The sequence below is a fragment of the Phyllostomus discolor genome, chromosome 3, assembly GCF_004126475.2.
Source record: "Phyllostomus discolor isolate MPI-MPIP mPhyDis1 chromosome 3, mPhyDis1.pri.v3, whole genome shotgun sequence".
Taxonomy (NCBI): domain Eukaryota; kingdom Metazoa; phylum Chordata; class Mammalia; order Chiroptera; family Phyllostomidae; genus Phyllostomus; species Phyllostomus discolor.
Window position 1 is genome coordinate 76,955,467 of NC_040905.2, and position 16,321 is coordinate 76,971,787.

Sequence of the window (16,321 nt, forward strand, 5' to 3'; positions counted from 1 at the left end):
GCACCTTTACACAAAAATACTAATGATCAAGATTTTTTTAAAAGACCTAAAGAGTTTTATTATTTAAAACAAGTTCATCACCTTTGTCCAGAAATTGGTAATTTTGTGACAAATATCTTTTTAACTATGTTACATAAAATATATCATTTAACCCAAGAGCTAAGCCTGAGATACACGTGTAATTCCCTCCATTTACAGGTTAGAAAACACATGTAACAGGGCAGAGTGACACCCAAGGCCCCTCACTAGTAAGTGGCCCAGGCAGGATCAAATCCATCTCACACTAAAGCTCATTCATCAACAGCTCTGCTATATAAATACTGTTAATATTTGGCTCTTAAACCTTCACAATAAAATTTTTACTCGTTCTTGCTTCTCTCACTCATGTCTAACCAAACAACTGACCAAGCAATTAGCCTTTATCTTTGCTGGATGCTTCTTCAGTGAAATGGTTGTTGTCCCTCCTTCCCTTTCCTGCTGTATCCAACCAGCCTAGCCCAGGTCCTTACATTTTCCTGGTCTCCTGCGAAGATCTCCTCACTCTTCTGCACATCCCACTCTCTTGCCAACCTAACACACTGTGCTTAAATCCTAGCCTGCTCAGAACAGGTGTTCTTCCCAAAGCACTTGGAAAATTTGCCCGTAAAATCGACCACAAATTTTTTTACATAGCCCAAAATGTTTCTTGTACATCATCAATTTGTGTGCCAAGTGTTAAACCTATAATTCTCCAGTTTTATAGCATTTTCCTTTGGATGAACTTCAGGTTCTGAGCCATTTCCTTTCAGGGCTCCTTCCCCAGCGTCCTAGTCTTCTCAGGAGGACGCAAATGTATGCAAGTGCCTGCCTGTTTGCACTGGTGCTTCCATTGCACTGCTTTCCTCCTCGGCCATGGCCCCTTCCTCAACTCCTGCTGATTGTTCTGTAACAGCTCCTGCTACGACTCCTCACAGAAGCTATTTCCTTTGTGGTAAACAGAAGATAAAAACCTCTCATCTCTATTATTCTTTCAGAAGAATTATATAGTTGGGTCTCTTAGGTCCCAAGTTATAAAATTTTGGCAATCTTCTCTTTCACAAGGATACATTTTCACTCTCTTCAGTTCTCTTCTCTGACACTCCAGACCATTATACTGAGTTTAACTCACTATGCTTAATTTTCTGGCAGTTTTTTCTCCCAGAGGCTCTGCGGCTTCTCTCTATAATTTAGTTTCATTGTAGCCTCTCCCACCACTTTGCTATGCATGTTTATATAACTCAGCCCTAAGCAGTGAGTGACATGACTCAAGTTCCTTTCCCAGGAAAATCTTGTGTCCCTAAACAAATCAGGAGATTCTCAGGTGAGTACTGACTAACCACCCATACCCTACATCTGTCTGAATCCCCTTTCCAGCCAGATAAGATGGTGTTTATAGGTTATTCAACACCTTCCATGATTTTTCTCCAATATTGCACTTCTGTGACAGAGTGAAATACTTGGCCTCTCTGGCTCCTTCTTGTTCAAGCCTGCTTTGTTCCCATGGCCTCTAGATTCATAGCTTCTTGTATGTAGACATGCTAATCCTTAGAGGACCTCTGCTTGTGGCCAGAGTTTTACAAAAACAGCCAGTTACCAGAAATTCGCTATCCTGAGATAAGGAGGTATGTGCTTTTTATCAAAAATTTGCAGGAACTTGGCAACTGGACTCACATCAGCTAGTGTCAACAGACTAAGCACAATCTTCCTCAGACTCCTGCTGGAGGTGGGTGTCAATCACCTCTTGCTCCCCCCATTTCCTCCCTTCCCTTGACATAAAAGAAGCCCGAACTCTGTACTTTCTGAAGATGGATTTGAGACATCTCGAGGTCTCCTGTCTTCTCAGCTGGCGCCTTCTTGATCAATAGACCTTTCCTTATTCCAAATTATGATATACGAGTCTTTGAAGTTTCCAGCATATGAACTTTGGAGCAGTAACACTTTCACTTTCTTGACCTTGTTTCAATTTAATGTGTCCTTATAATTCCTTTTTCCTCCCCTAATCCTGCTGTTAGAATCCTACCTTTTGTCTGGGGCTTAGTTCAAATGTTACTTTCTCTGTAGCCCTCCTTGCCTGCTAATCCCAGCTGAAAATAAAGGCTCCTTCCTCAGGCTCTTAGCTACCACAACCTTCTCTTTGTGTTCCTTACATACCCTGCCTTCTGTGGCAGTTGAGACATGTAAGACCTGTCACTCAGGAACAGAGAACAGAGCTACGTTTATCTGGACTTCCTACAGAGAATCAAAGTATGATGAATCGTACATACTATATACCCATGAATTTTACTAATTGAACAGAAATGTGTTGGCCTTGTAGCCAGTAACCTAGCAAAGGATCTTTTTCTGATTAGAAGAAAAATACTCATAGTCTCCTATCAGTCTGTTTTGAGTCCATGTTCTCTGGATGGCATCCAGGTGATCTTCACACAGAGAGCTTGATCTGGAACTTCTGCTACTTGGAGCCAAGCAGCAGGCTGGATGTGGCTGAACCATACCATGGCTGAGCTCCAGAGATATTTGCTTTCAAACACTTAACATTTGCTTTGTGTTACCCTTTTATTCTTAAGATTGAAACTGAAAAGGAAGCAAGTGAGGCAGGGCTTTCTTCTTTTCTTTCTGCAAGAACAGCTTGTTTCCATGACATTTATACAGGGAGCGTTTTCTAAATGACAAGCAGATTGTTAGAAGATGTTATTTTCTGTCTCTTTGCTTTGGATCTTCACTTGGTGGGTGTAATGGAAGAGAGACAGCCTCACTAAGAGGGTGACTATCAGGTATACGGCTTCGGAGGGGATGTGGTGGAGATGCATTGAGTCCTCCCTGTCGAGGTTGCTATAGCAGCAGCCTAGCAGATTCCGACTAGAAGTTGTAAGATGTATTAGTATTATTTTTTTACATGGAGTAACAATTCTGCTGATATAAGTGTCTTCTCTTTTTAGCTTATTCTCTTAGTGAAGAAAATCGAATGTTTATAGAAGAAGCCATCTATGGGGGCAGGAGGAGGTCCTAAGCACCAAGGCCCAGACGAAGTGGCCAAGTCTAGGGTGGCATTAGGGCCTGTCTTCTACAGAACAGAGGTCAGCCTTAGAGGGATCCAACTCCAGGTCACCTCCCCCAGAGTTCTGAGTATCCACTGAAGCCATGACAATGGAATAAGGGAGCACCAGGCTCTCCAGCCATGACCCCAGCCACTCTCCATGTGAGAGGAGCTCACCTTCCACCTGCACCACCCTGTGCTGGTTACAAATTGTTCTCACTCACATTATGTCTTTCAAGGAACTCCAAGGAGATTGGTTTCAACCTACATCAGAGGTCTCTCCTTGTACATCGCCACCTCTTCATTCTCACTGTTACTGCCTTGATTTGGGCCTCATCGTGCCTCACATGGATCTGTGCAATGTGTCACTGGGCAATTTATTCCACTCTTTTTACTTTCTTGAGAGCAACACATTACTCTATAAAACAAACCTTATTATGTCACTCCACCTAATTGAAGAACTCAGCTGACTCCCTGCTGTCTACAAGATATAATCAAAACTCCTCAGAGCAACACAGGAGGCCCCCCACATCCAGGCCCAAATGCCCTCTCTTCCTTGCACTTTCCCCTGACAGTGCCAGCGGCCCCTGCCCGCTTCCCCACTTCCCCAGAGCGGTGTACAGTGTGCTCCTCAAACACATTATGCATGGCATTACCATTATCTGCCTACAGGTTTTGTTTATTCATTCAGAAGAGCTTTTAAAGATTTATTTTGAGCTTGAATAGCTTTAAACAGGCATGGCCTCTCCAGTGTGACACAGGTTCCTTTGGTATTCTGTCTACCTTCCTCCACTCTGCATATTTATATCACTTGCCTGGCCCCTGACGGCAATTAATTTATACCTCTTGAACAAGAACAACATTTGCTTCCTGGTAATTAAATCCTCACCTTTCTTAATCTAGAACGACTATTACTACCAATTCAAAAAGCACTGTGGCTTGCCCAGGGGGTGGCTGCAGCCTTTGCTCTTCTCGTTCCTCTACAAGAGCGTGGGCGAAACTGTGGTCACTGTGCTCTTGTCCCTCCTCCATCTAGCGATATTGTCCGCTTCCTCAGAAAAAGTCCATCTTAAAAATGTCTACATACACACTGACTAGCAGAGTGCTGGACTGAGCAAACATTTGTTAAATCTGTAATCACCATTTCACAGGTGGCATAACCAGGTCTCAAGCTGGTTAATCAATGTCATAGACCTTGTAACACGCACCAGGTTAAGTTGAGTCCTCACCTACCTTCTAACACCAGGTTTTTCACAGGTTCTCACACTTCTGGAGCCTCGGAAGCAAAACAGCTGCCCTTTCTTGGTTCTGGTCAACCCACTTCACTGTGTCTAGCTGACTCCATACACCATGGAGACATCATTACTAAAACACTGATCAATTCCATGTGACATTTGTCATGCCAACAGTGGCAATAAAGTACAAGTATTCCCAAGCTTTCTCCTTCCCTCACCTTCAAAATAGGAGTTGAGCTGTGGGTCCATTGTTGTATTTCCAAAGGCAATGTAAGGAAGCAGAAATGAAGAAATGAGCCCGAAGAAGGGGCCTGATGGTGCTAAGAGAACAACTGGAGGTACCTGAGAGGAAAAGATTCAGGAGTGAAAAAGGGAAAAGATGGGAGGTGGGGCGAAGAAAAGCCACAGGGTTGTATAAGATTTGGTGAACAACAAACATGGCTCAAAATAATGTTTAGGAAATGTCGCTGTATGTGAAGTTACCTCGTTTTGCGCCTCACACCTCTCCCTTGCACAGAGTGCTCTGTGAGTCCCCCAGGGCGCAGGAGCCATTGTTGTATTTATTTGGGGGGTGTCACAGTACTGTGTTATGCAGAATAACAGCATAAAGGCTTAGGGTCATTTGGTACCTAATTACTTATTGTTTCATATTCAATCAAAAACTTAAGAATCATCAGATATTAAAGCAGAGGTCAAGAGAAACTACCTCATTTTTTCTTGTGTTTCTTACAAAGTCAGAGGAGACTTTACAAAAAACAAAAATGTTTTAGATGCTGAGAAAGGACCACCTAAAAATAAAATAGAAGACCTAGGATCCTCCAGGATGTTAAGAGATCCATTATAAGCACTGTGAACTAAAGAACATTCTGAGTGAAAAGTGAAATTTTCATCCACAAAGAAGGAGGAAGGTTGCTCTTCTGCATCATGGGATTTGTCATCCACCTTTCATCAGCCCCCTGCATCCCTGCCCTTTGATCTCAAGGAGGAGCAAGTGAAGCAATGCCTGAAAACCCTGTCTCCACAATAAAACTCTGCATTAATGCATAGAACCAATAAATACTGTTTGTTTCACAAGCTGTTGCCAATCCATCCATTTTTGGATCAAGTTAAAATCATAGCAGAAACATTCTGACATCAGTGTTTTCTGAAGCCTTCTGTTCAAAAGTGGTGTTTTCCCTCCTGTAGATATCAGATAGCACAGTGCGGCTGCATAATGAGGACACCTTCCCATTGTCACTGAAGGAGCTCTAAGAGGTGAGGAGGAATATTCTGGGTAAGAGAAATGCCCTCTGAAAGGCAAGAGATGACCAAACATTCTTATCAGACGTGAATGAGCTGAAGGAGTGCTATGGTCTGCACACATGTAAGGATGCTGGGCTGAAAGGCTCAGCAGTGTACTGAGTGTCTAGTAGCGTGACTTCCTCCATCTGTGCCATCAGCTGACTGTGCAAACTGCCCAGGGCATTCACTCTTTCTGATTCTCTGATCCTTCATGTACCCTATGTTCATGCATTGGAGTACTCAATATTCAGTTAAGGTGTTAATTCTTCCTAAATTAATCTACAGACTAAATGATACCCCATTAAAACTTCAGAAGGTAAATCTGTAGACATTGACAAGCTGATTTAAAAATGTACATGAAAATGCAAAAAACACATTGTAGCCAGGACAATACTGAAAAATAAGAACAGAGTTGAAAGACTCAAACCACTTGATTTTGAGGTTTACTTAAAATCAGTGTGACATTTGCCATAATTATCTATTGTACAAAACAAGAGAACAGAGTTCGTAAGTATATAAATATATAAATATTCAAAGAGCATATGTAAATATGTGCACACACATATGTATTATATGTGGTGTGTGTGTGTGTGTGTGTGTGGGCACATGAGGAGAAAATTAAATGAGGCAAAGATAATTTTCAACAAATAGGCTGGACAACCGGGTATTCATATTTTTAAAAAGGAATAATAATTTACTTCACACCATATACAAAAATTAAATATATATGGATCATACACCCAAACATAAAGCTATAATACTACTAAAATAAAATACAGTAGGAAGTGTTTCTGACCTTGAGATTAGCCAAGTTATCACAGACAGAACACAAAAGCATGAACCATAAAATAAAAAAATTGATAAACTGGACTTTATCAAAATGCATGGTAGTCAAAAGGCACTATTGTCACATTTTACATATAATGTATGTATAATCATTTTGGAAACCATTTTGACATTTTCTTCTAAAATTAAATACAGCCTTGGCTGGTATAGCTCAGTGGATTGAGTGCTGGCCTGTGAACCAAAGGGTCACTGGTTTGATCCCCAGTCAGGTAACATGCCTGGGTTGCAGACCAGGTCCCCAGTAGGGTGTGTGTGAGAGGCAACCACATATTGATGTTTCTCTCCCTCTCTTTCTCCCTCTTCCCCCTGTCTAAAAATAAATCTTTTTTAAAAATTAATAAAAAGTAATATTAAATTAAATTAAATACATATTTATCAAATAATTTGGAAGTCCCATTGCTAAGTCTTTATCCAAGAAAAACAAAAGCATATGTCTATGAAACCTGTTTATATAGATTTTCATAGACACCAACACTGAAAAAAAAATCTATTATCAAGTAAACTGGTAAACAAATTATCACATATTCATAAATGAAATACTACTCAGCAAGAAAAAGAAATTAACTATATACACAGTATCATGGATGACTCTCAAACATATTAGGCTTAGCAAAAAAGCCAGATACAAAAGTGTTCATATTCATATTTCTCCTGGAGAAGGGAGAAAGGAGAGGAATTGAGTACTAAAGGGTATGAAGAAACCTTCTTGGGTTATGAAAATTTCTCATATCTTGATTTGGATGGTGGTTACATGAGTGCATACCTATGTCAACACACATGTGCATACTTAAAATGGATACATATTACTGTATAAAAAGTATATTTTATTTAATTAGATTTTGAAGTACAATCATACTGCAGCTCAATCTAATGATGAAGCTAAAGAAATAATTTTATCTCTACTAGATGTTCAGTCTTAAAAGTAGGTGGCATGTGTTCTTTTTCTATCCCTGAATTCATAGCATGACTCGAAGGATGCTCGTTACCTGAGCCAGACCCGGGCTGAACTTGAAGCACAGGTGCAGCGGAGCAGAGCAGCCACTCTCCACTTCCACGGTGTTAAATGACATCACCGAAACTAGGCCTCCGGCTTCCAGTTTTCCAAAGTTCCATGGGGTTTGGTAGTTTAAAGAATATTTTTCTCTCCATAAGTTTGCACACACTCTCTAATGGGTCTCCAAGCAATTCTGTTCAAAGTAAACTAATGCCACCCTATATCCAATGCCATTCTTGGAGAAACTCTTTTATCTAAAGCATCACTGGAGATTCTACTTTTTATGCTACCAACTGTTTCCCCTTAAGGATAAAGGAAATATCACTTGTATTTAGAGAAAATACTTTGCAATTTCACACTCTAATTATTAAATCTACATTCACTATATATTTCCTCATTGTATTCTAAAGTAATAGTTAAAAGCCATAGAAATGTTTGGGTTTTAAAGTTGTTTTTGTTACCTTTATAAAACTAGCAATTTAGGAGGTTTTGGCACCCAAACAAGCCGGTAGCCACTGGTGTCGTGGATTTAAGAAATGTTGTACTTTGGGTAGTTAAACAATTGTCCAAGCATGTTAATTTTGCTTAATGGACATTCTGATATAATAACTATTCAAGTCATTAGTTCCTTTACTACTACAGTCTATTCAGAGAAAAATTAAAATTCGTCAATTATCTCTAAGGAAAAATCAACTATCTGGCTAACTTGGCAGTAAGGTGGGGTCCATGGGTCAATGATTAAATAAAATATTGGCAAAAGTTAACAACCACTTATCAGAAACCCCCTATGTGCCTGATATTCTATTGGATGTGAGATCCAGAAAAAGATAAGGAATGATCTCTTATGTAGAAACCATGCCTGTGTCTCTGCAGAGGTCAAGTATACAATGTATCTGGATAATGTCAAATATATCCACAGGACTCAGAGTCTGTACAGAAATCTTAGAATTCGAGTACTTCTGTAATTGCTTCAGTTTTCTACTCAGGCTCCTGCAGTGTAGTCTTGATCTGATAGATAAAGAACTGAACTGGGAATCAGATCATCTGACCAGTTTTTATATCATTTGTCATTCACTTCTACCCCCTGACTACAGCATGAGGCCCTTCATGGAGGAAAATACACCATTTATCTTTGTACCCTCCACCTTTAAGAAAGTCTCTGGCACTAAGTAGGCATCAAATTAACACTGTTGAATGAACGAAAGCTACATTTTAACTACAACTACCTATAAAGTGTAAGTTGTAGTTCTTAACCTTTCTTGATTCATGAACTCATTTGAGAACTAGAAAAAAATGTATATTTTCAAGAGACAAATGCATATAATACAGTAATACATATGTTATTGAAGGGTACTCTGAAGCTTATCTGTGGTCTACACATTAATTTTATATAGAAAGTTTTAAAATTAATGTGTATTTTCTTGTCTGTAAATTAATAATCTTCTATTTAACCTATTATATCTCTTAAAATTTGTTTTGGAATGAAAAATGTTCTAGAAGGCTACTATCCAAATTATATTGGCTATATTTCTAGCTCTCCCATTAAACAACTGTGTGACTTTGGATAAGTTCCATACACAATCTGGGCTTCAGTTCCAGAATTGTAAATTAAGAAGGTTGAACTAAGATAATTTCTGAAGTTCCTTATGGCTCTGAAATTCTCATTTCCAAAGCATTGTAATTTCTCTGATGCAGAAAGGGATGTGTGATATGTAAATAATATTTACGTAGAAAGGAAGCACTAAACATCACAGAGATTTAATAATTTTAAGAAAGTATTAAACACTTTGCAGATATCAGCACGGGTCCAAAAGTCAGATTTATAGCTTTACGTGTATCAATTTTCAGACCTCTTGAAATTTCTAATGGATAGAAAGCAAACAGCCTCTCCCTCCAATAGTATTTGAATTTTAACATAATCTAAATACTGGGAATAGCTTGTAGACAAAATACTTCTGATTCCCAAGTCTATAATAAGGGATATCTATTGAAAAAAAGGTTGGGGCAAGAACAGTCCCAAGAATTGATGATGGTATTCACAATATAAAGTGCTTCCTATAAGACCAAGTTCTTTTCTTGGAATCAGGTATAATATGCTGTAACACAGTGCACACAGCATGGTATTGTGTTAGATTCATTTTTCTAAAATGCCTTACTTACATCATTTCATTTCTCTACTTAAAAATCCTGGGTGTCCTACCACGCACCAACAGGATAAGTTCAACTTCTGTGTACATGAAACCCACCAATCACCTGGGCCCAATGGACACTGGCTCTTCCTGTTATCCCCCAAAAACATTCTGTTTTAGACAAGTTGTTCAGTCAAGTTCTGCCAGTGTCTCCAGACTTGACTCCCTCCATGGCACATGCAGGCTATGATCCTTTCTCACAATCAAAACCCTACTGAGCATAGACTTCTGCTTCCAGTAATGGTAGACAAGGAAATCTGACACTCCCAGAAGTAAACAATTACAGGTCAATATCTGGAAAACCAAAGAAAACAAGATACTTGAGAAGAATATTTGGGACTACTTTTGCCCAAGCTGTCTGCCAATTTTGCAAGAAACTGTTGAGACACTGAGATGCTGAGCAGAACTTCTGACAATCATAAAAAAAAGGATTAATTAGAGTTCAGAGCAGAGAGTTCAGAGCAAAGAGGGGGAGGTGGACACCTTAGCAACAGGTATAGACTAGAAAGTGACCTCATTTCAGAGCCTAAACCTCAGAATGATAAGGTTTCCAATCCTAAATAGATTAATATGATCCAGATTGCTAATGCTCAAGACCTTCTGTGAGAAAAAAGTAAATTTTTTCAAAGGATGATAAAACACAAAACAAAATTTTAGGCCCCTATTATCTCTAAATAATTTCATATATCATTTTCTGAATCTTTTTAAAATCACTGGCTATAGAAGAGAACATTTTATAAAGCTAAGAAACTCAACAGATGATAGAAATAGACCCAGAGACCTTCATAATGGAGTTATCAGACATAGATGTAAAATTAAGCATATATGTTAAAAATAGATATATTGAAATTTTCATAAAAATGAAAAACAGAATCAATTCAAAATTCTAAAACTAGAGATTAAAATAACAACACAGCAGTAAGAAAGAAGGAACCCCTACCCTTCACTGAGACTGCATGGATGGATCTGGAGAGCATTATGCTAAGTGAAATAAGCCAGGCGGTGAAATACAAATGCTGTATGACCTCACCTATAAGTAGAACCTAATCAACAAACAAACAAGTGAGCAAAAAAGAACCAGAGACATGGAAATTAAGAACAAACTGACAGTGACAAGAGCAGAGGGGGAAAAAGGATATGGGGGTAAAGAAGGGGAAGCGTTGCCAAGGAACATTGCATAAAGGACCTATGGACAAAGCCAATTGTTCAGGGGGGCTGAATGTGGGAGGTGGGGAGTGGGTAGGGTGGGGGGGAGAGAGAAATGGGGGGGAGAATGGGGACAACTGTAATTGAACAATAATAAAAAAGAAAAGAATAGTAAAAATTTAAAAAAAATAAAATTAAAAGTAAATTGATAGCACAGAAGGGAGAACTGGTGAGACAGAAGAAATGTCAGAGAAAATAACCACTATGGAAGATAAAACATTTTTTTAAGGCTCAAACACAGAAAAGAGTATAAGAGACAGAAAGAATACAATACAAAGGAAAGTTGAGAGGAATGCAGTGAAAAACAAATTTAATATACATTTATGTAGAACCCTAAATAAAAAGATAATAGAAAAGGAAACAGAAATAATTATAATGCCTCAGAATTTCTCAAAACTGAAAAAACACATTGTCACAAATTTAAGAACCTATAAACCCAAAGTATGATAATGCAAATTCAAAAACACTAAGTAAGTTACAGCAAACTGTAAATAAAAGGGTTTTTTTTTCTAAACTTCAAAAAATAAAAAAGACAAATTATTTTAAAAAAGCAAATACTGAATGCATAGCTAACTTTACAACAAAAACAATCAAAGAAAATAGCAACTGATCAGGTATTTCACAGCCTAGGAAATATTTTCACTCAAACTGTAAAATAAAGGTATTCTTTCTAGAAGAATAAAAAGAGAAAAGTTTGTTACTCAAACAGTACAAGGATTTTCCTTAGGCAGAAGAAAACCATTATGCTAGGGAGAAGCTCAGCAATATAAGAAATGGCTGGTAAACCTAAGGATTATGGATGGGAAATTTAAGTAAACCATTGACAGTTGGAACTATTAACAACAATGATATATTATTGTGTTGTTCAACCATATTTAATCAATATACACACCAAAAGTGTACGTCAGGAGGGGACAAAAAAGAGAGTTAAAGAATTTTAAGATCCTTATATTCTCAGAGAAGAGATAATAAACATGGGGAAGTAACAACACATATTGTTGGGAACCGCCCTGCTGGTATCAGAAGCTGTAACCCCAACCAAGGCTAAGGCTAAGGGAACGCCCTTGGAACCGTGAGCCAGCAAGGAAACAAAAGCTTATCTCCCGGCAGGAATGCTGCTTCTGCTGCTTCATTCATAACTGAACTCCAAAGCTTGGTTGGTTCGCCAATACTGGTAAGATTCCCTAAGGGGGGACAATCTAAGACAGGCACAATTACATGGGAGGCCCCCAAGAAGGACTTTTGGGGGCTACAGTAAAAGGGGGTGGGTGATGGACCCTCGCTCCTCGGCTTTGACATAGCCTGAGTCCTCTTGTCTGGGAGAAAATCTCCTTAATCTCTTGGTTTGCCTTAGTTCCCCTTACTCCACCTAAGCCTGAAACAATGACAGGGTGGTGCGCTCTGTGCTGAAAAGGGCAGGTTCCCTGGTGTGATCAGAGGCCTAAGAAGGACAGGTAAATTCCTGTGAAAACCTTCTTCATTTAGAATGCTGTCAGTGAATGAGCAAGGGTCCAAGGAGGAAGTTAGTTTGTTCCTGAAAGTCTTATAGCTCTTTGACCCTGACTCAAAATAGGCCCTCAGACCTCCTGGTTATCTATTGTTTGATCCTTACTTCCTAGCAATGAGTAATGAGCTTTTTACCTGAATTCTTATTCAATAAAACCAATAAAAAGACTACTCTGGAGGGGGAACAGGGCACTCTCCCCACCAGGGAGGGGTGGCCCAGCAGCGTGCTCCCTATGTGAGGAGTGGCCCTGCTGTTCCTATTCCCCCACAGGACCCTGGTTGTCTCTGTGTATGGTTTTAGCATGGTTTTGATGAGCATCTGCAGCCGAGATGGATACTGCTGGCCAGGTATCCTCTACAACATATATGTAATCACTAGGATAATTATTAAAAAATAAAAGCACATACAATTGACAAGTAATAAAGGATAAAAGGGTGTTATAAAAATTAATTAGAAGAAAAGAGAGAAGTGAACATCATCAAATATAAAGAATGAGAATGTAGATTTAAAACCACACACATCAGTAATTACATTAAATTAAATGTACTAAATATCCAACTTTTAAGAGATAATCAATATTTTAAAATATTAAACACAACTTTAAGCTTCTTTAAGAGGACAATTACACAATTATAAGAATATAGAGCATTTGAAAGTAAAATGATGAAAAGACTATAAAGAACACTAAACGAATGAAAGCTAGTGTAGCTATATTAACGAAGGAAAATATTGGTTGGCCAAAAAGTTTGTTTAGTTTTTTTTCTGTAAGATAAAAGACACATTTTTAATTTTCACCAATGACTCTATTGATTTGGATGTTTTGGGTATGTTAGCTATCTCCCACTATTGGCTTCTAGGGGGTAGAGGCCAGGGGGTACTGCTAAATGTCTTCCAGTGCATAAGATAGCCACACAGCAAAGAATTATTTGGCCAAAACATCAATAGTACCAAGAAACTTCTCAAACCACTTTTGATGTTTTGGATCAGTCACAGCACCTTTTCTCCATAACTGCACAGATCTTTTGTGTGTGTTGTGTGTGTTGTTGTGTGTGGTGTGTATTTCAATTGCTTCAGTTGTGTTTTTACCTTTCTTGAAATAATAAAGGATAATATACAAATATGTTGCATATTTCTTCAGTCTTCAGTATTAAATGCCTACACAAAATACCTACACAATTTTGGTAGGTTTTTTAATGCACACTATATACTAACTTGGTCACAATACACTATAACAAAATTGTGTCACATGATGTAATAAAGACAAACTAAGCCCTACTAGAGTTACCATATGGAAATAAAAACAAGGAACTTTTTGGCCAACCCAATACACTATAAGGCAACAAGCATTAAATAGGGATTAAAACAGGAGGATTTTGTGATGATTAAACAATCAAGTCCCAGGAAGATTTAAAAGTATAATATATGAATGGGTATTAATAACAGAGCACCTAAAGATTTACAAATAAAATGGGCAGCAGAATTAAAAAGGAAGAAAAGACAAATAACAATTATAGAGATTTTAACACACTTTAGTAGTTACTGATAAAGCAGACTAAAATAAATTCAATTAAAGATGTAAAAAGATTTGATGAAAATAATGAGCAAGCCAAGACATGATTGTACTGCAGCTAGCAAGCTATTAAAAATAGGTATTACTTGTAAGGACACACAGAACATGTACAAAAATTTTATCTTTTGCTACTCACAGAGGCCCCCCAGTTGTCACAGGATGAATGAAAAGCATACAAGTGCCTATCTGACCCTAGTGCAATTAAGCTAGAAATAATGTTTTTTAAAAAAGTGTAACTGAAAATTGTCAAGTCATTGGAGGTTAATCCAAACACTGCTAAATAAACTATGAATCAAAGAAAGAAATCACAATGAAAATAAAACACATGGGAGATAAAACTATGAAAAGAGCAAAATTTATAGGATTCAGGTAAAGTTATATTAGAAAGGGGATATAGTTTATTATTTATAGTCTTTCATTGTTTTCTATATCGCTAAGCTCATTAGAAAGGAAAAATGCTGAGAATCAACACATAGTCATTCTATGTTAAGAGCTTAGAAAAAGAAATGGAAATCAAACCTACGTATTAATAGAGGTCAGGATAAAAGAAAAAAAGAAATGAGATATGCCCAAAGATGTCAATTGCTTGCCATTGCCACCATCAAGACCAAGCGCAGCATCCAGTTTGTGGACTGGTGCCCCACTGGCTTCAAAGTCGGCATTAACTACCAGCCTCCCACTGTTGGTGCCTGGTGGAGACTGGCCAAAGTACAGCGAGCTGTGTGCATGCTGAGCAACACCACAGCTATTGCTGAGGCCTGGGCTCGCCTGGACTACATAGTTTGACCTGATGTACGCCAAGCGTGCCTTTGTCCACTGGTACGTGGGTGAGGGCATGGAGGAAGAGAGTTTTCTGAGGCCCGTGAGAACATGGCTGCCCTAGAGAAGGATTACGAGGAGGTTGGAGCGGATAGTGCTGAGGGAGAGGATGAGGGTGAAGAGTTTAATTACCTGTCTGCTGCGGCGTTACACTCCAGTGTCTTGATACGTCTTATTCTGTCCTGTGAGTCCTTCGTGTCCCAAATCTACCAATAAGGTGATGTTTATATTTTAAAAAAAAAAAAAAAAAAGAAAAAAAAAGAAATGAGATATGAACCAAAAGTATAATGAAGAAAATGAAAAGTTAAAAATGATTTTTTAGAAAACATAATTCAAATTGATAAACCCCAAGTAAAATGATTTAAGAAATATGAGAAAGGAAAAATAACCAACATGGATGATGAACAAGGTTACATATCAAATACTGCACATATTCACTAGGCAATGAGAATATTATGGAGACTGTATGCCAATACATATCAAAATTTAGATAAATGAAAAGTCCTAGAAAATGTATCAAAACTGATATGATAAAATGTTAGAAGATAACTTACTCTATTATTTTAGAATATTGGCTCTATAGTTAAAAACACATCCATGAAGAAAAATCCACACTACGATAGCTTATCAATAATTAACTTAATATTAAAAGAAAAATTGCCATAGAAATAGAAAAAAGGAAGACTTTCCAGATCATTTTATGAAATTAGAGATAACCTTAATATCAAAACCTATCATGAATATTAAAAGGAAAACATTATAGGCAACAAAAATATTTACAATAGGTGAAGAAAGACTTTTTTAATATTGATTAAGTAGCATATAAAAAGAGTAAACAGTGCTAGCTAGTATGGCCTCAGTGGATTGAATGCCAGCCTGTGAACCAAAGGGTCACCAATTCAAGTTTCAGTCTAGGACACAAGCCTGGATTGCTGGCCAGGTTTCCCAGTAGAGGGCATGCAAGAGGAAACCACACATTGATGTTCCCTTTCTCCTTCCCTTCCCCTCTCTAAAAGTAATAAATCAAATCTTTTTTAAAAAAAAAGAATAACTTATCATAAACAGATTATGCTTATTCAAATGTTCAACATTTGAAAACAATCCATGTAATTCACCTCATTAAAAGAACAAAAGAGAAAAAAACAATGTGATCATGTCAACTGATCCAGAAAAATCATTGATGTAATTCAACAGTCAATTCATATCAATTAATATTAACTATTAAACAAGCCCACTGTAATCAAAACAGTCTGATACTGCACAAGAACAGACACATTGATCAATGGAACAGAACACCGAGCCCAGAAAGAAACCCAAGTCTCTATGGTCAATTAATATTCGACAAAGGTGCAGAAAGCATAAATGCAGTAGTAAATGTCCTCTTCAACACATGATTTTGGAGATCTGGACAGCTACATGCAAAAAAAAATGAAATCAAACCAACAACCCTTTATACCATACAAGCAAAAAATAATAATTCAAGATGGATAAAAAATTTAAATATAAGTCATGACACCCATAAAAGTCCTAGAGGAGAACATAGGGAGAAAAATCTCAGATTTCTATGCAGCAATATTTTCACAGCTATGTCCCCTAGAGCAAGGGACATAAAGGAAAGAATA

General features: G+C 37.9%; 1 pseudogene; it reads left to right on the plus strand.

Annotated features, from left to right (window-relative positions):
• Nucleotides 1-12,611: 12,611 nt before the first annotated feature.
• Nucleotides 12,612-14,928, plus strand: LOC114496017 (annotated as a pseudogene).
• Nucleotides 14,929-16,321: the final 1,393 nt, after the last annotated feature.